The following is a 3,274-nucleotide window of genomic DNA, read 5'->3' as shown; positions in this document are numbered from 1 at the left end:
GAACCCTGTGCTCTGTTGGTGAGAATGCCAAATGGCACCACTGTGGAAAACAGTATGGAAATTCCTCACAAAAGTAAAGCTAGAATTATCATAGGATTCAAACTCCACCTTTGGGAACATACCAAAAATAATTGAAAGCAGGGTCTCAAATATATATTTATACACCCATGTTCATGGCAATGTTGCTCATGTTATCTAAAATCTGGAAGCAACAAAAGTATCCATGGACTGAAAAATTGATAAGTAAAATATCATATATAGATATACTAAAATGTAATTTAGCATAGAAAAGAGGGAAGTTCTGACATATGCTAAAATATAGAGGAACTTTGAGGACATTATGCTAGGTAAAATAAGCCATTCACACACACAAAAATACAATATGATCACACTTATATGAGGCACCTAGATGATCAGATTCACAGAGACAGAAAGTAGAATGGTGATTGCCAGGTGCTAGGGCAGGAGAAAATGAAGTCATTTAATGGTTATAAAGTTTCAGATTTACAAGATAGAAAGAATTCTGGAGGTAGATGGGTGATTGTTGTGCAAAATTATGAATGTATTTAATACTATTTGGCTGTACGCTTAAAACTGTTAAGCTTGTAATTTTGTTATGACATTTTACTATGATAAAAATTGCGAAAATATAATGATAAAATTGAAAGCGAGAAGGTATGAGAGCAACATTAATCAACATACATGGAGAAAATTTTAGCTACTGAGCAACATTGATGAAAGAAGAAATTAAGGTTAAATATATTATTAATTGTTTCACAATTAATAAAAGATTTGAACATCATGACATCATCAAGTATTAGGTAGAATAGACTAAATATGTGGCAATGTAAGTGAACTGCATCTCATTTTTCATATGAGGTAGTCAATGGCATTGTTTATGTTCTATATATCAGGAAACACAGAGCTGTAAGAGTCATTATTGAAAATTCCAAATGTTACTGCCAAACAAAACAAAACAAAAACTATTGAAGGAAATTACATCTAGTATGTGGGACTGAAGGTGGGACGAGTTGTACTGGGAAATATGATTTTTATTATATTATTTTCTGTACTACGGACTGTCTCATGAATGTATTACTTTGACAAAACATTTAAAATTATGTTGAATTGACACTTTTAATAATTTATAGATGTCCAAAAATCAGATACTATTGAATTTTAATGTGTTGGATTTTTAAAGGGTTTGTCATATGTTGTGAAGCAAAAATTAAACAAATGGAGCAAATTGTTGATAATATAATAATATGACACTGGTGCTATAAGGAAAAAGGTATAGGTAAATATGTGTCTGCCAGTTATTTATTTCTGGGTATCAAAACACCCAAAACTTCAGTAGTTTAATGCAATAAGCATTTACTATTGTTCACAAGGTTACCAGTTAGCTAAGTAGTTCTTGACTCTGCTGAGATTATCCATGTGTCTGAGATCACCTGTGCATGGGGTAGGCCTCTTTACTGAAAGGCTAGGATCTCTCATATGTTTGGAAAGCGCATGGCTGGAAGGTGGTCTAGAATGACCTTGGCTGGGGCAATTAGCCTCTTTTCCATATGATGTGTCTTATCAGCTAGCAATGTAGCTCAGGCTCATCCTAATTTAGGTTCAGGTGTCCACAGGAAGAAGAGCACCAGGCTTTGTAAAGCCTGAGCTGGGAATTGCACCAGATCCTTCTACTGCATTATGTTGGCCAAAACCAAATCATAAGACTAGCTCAGGGTTGAAGCAAAGGGCAAGGATACTAGGAAGCCAATGATTAAGGAAATCAATAAAATCAGTAATGTATTAAGTGTTTTACAAAAGCATAGAAAAAATTCAGAAAGATGCAAGCTAAACATATAACTGTGGTTACCTTGTGTCAAATTAAAGAGTGTGGATAATCCTTTTCCACTTTACAAACTTTTCTGTTGTTTAATTTTAGTGGCAAACCTATATTTATTATCCGAAAATGATTTAAGTATCAGTCTTTTGTATATTTAATGAACAAAAATACCCAAGTGAGTGTGATAGATAAACAATACCCCAATAGACAAATGAGCAGAACTGGAGAGAGAAGAAAAGAGATCACTTATGTGACTTTTTGAAATAGTGAACGGAGTATCACTGGCAGCCTGAAGTCAGACTCTGTCCCCTCACCTTCCAAATTTATACTTCCAGAGTTGTGCAGGCATCAGTGGAGTCAGAACTCCGGGCAATTTAGAGGCTAGTGGTGGTACAATGAAAAATAAGAGTTTAATTTGAATTATTAACGGTGTTAAAAATTGACAGGAAAGCAGAACACAGAGACTTACGTTTGCGTGTAAGTGTGCATGCTTTCATTGTGATAGATTTGTTATATCCAAAAGAAAATTTTATGAGGGGGAGGAAAAATCATTGAGATTTTTCTCAATTGAGAGTGCAAAATGATAAGACAAATTTGGGAAAAAAAAATTGTATGGTTGCAATGTAAAAGTTAAATTATGGTTTGAAAAGATTAGATGAACTGATGAAACATATAGGAGTAATTATTTGTCCTGGGGACAGTGTAAATTATTTTAGAATATTATTAAACAGGGGCATTATATATAGTCAGATTTATAATTAAGAAAGATGGCTTGCAGAATGAACAGCAGGTTGAATGGCATACAAGAAGTCAAAATTACCCCTGTTACAATTCTTTGCCAAGATTCCTAAAACTAAGGTTGGATAGAATTAGAATTCATAACTAGAAATCAAAGTAAAAATGAATTGGATTCAAATAATATTCGTACTTTTTTCTGTTAGTCTTTCATTTCCAAGAGACTTCTCTTTCCCTTCATTCATTTGTGTAGCTATCTTCCATTGGAGAGAATAATAATCAATAATGTCACCCAAAGAGAAAATAATAATTTGACTCAAAAGGGGAACATTAGACTTAAAAATATATACATATATAAAAACTCTCTTATCTGCTTTGAAGGGCAGGCATTTTCTGAAATAAAGGCAAAAATTTAGTGAAACTATTTTCCTTTACTCAGAAGAAGGATCCACCGCATTCCTTGTTTCCATTTCAGTGAAAGAGAAGTAAATAGTGGGGGGGCGGAGCAAGATGGCCGAATAGGAGCAGCTCCAGTCTTCAACTCCCAGCGCCAGCGACACAGAAGACCGGTGATTTCGGCATTTTCAACTGAGCCTCTGCTGCTGATACCCAGGCAAACAGGGTCTGGAGTGGACCTCAAGCAATCTCCAACAGACCTACAGCTGAGGGTCCTGACTGTTAGAAGGAAAACTATCAAACAGG

The 3,274-nt window shown here is 34.6% G+C and overlaps 1 protein-coding gene across 1 annotated transcript in view; it reads left to right on the top strand.

Moving 5' to 3' along the window:
* Positions 1–3,274, top strand: part of LOC112605953 (caspase-1-like) — a 105,069-nt gene that overhangs the window by 74,425 nt on the left and 27,370 nt on the right. The gene's annotated exons all lie outside the window — the stretch shown is intronic.

Source organism: Theropithecus gelada, chromosome 14 (assembly GCF_003255815.1).
Source record: "Theropithecus gelada isolate Dixy chromosome 14, Tgel_1.0, whole genome shotgun sequence".
Taxonomy (NCBI): Eukaryota; Metazoa; Chordata; class Mammalia; order Primates; family Cercopithecidae; genus Theropithecus; species Theropithecus gelada.
This window is presented reverse-complemented; position numbering and strand designations above follow the sequence as displayed.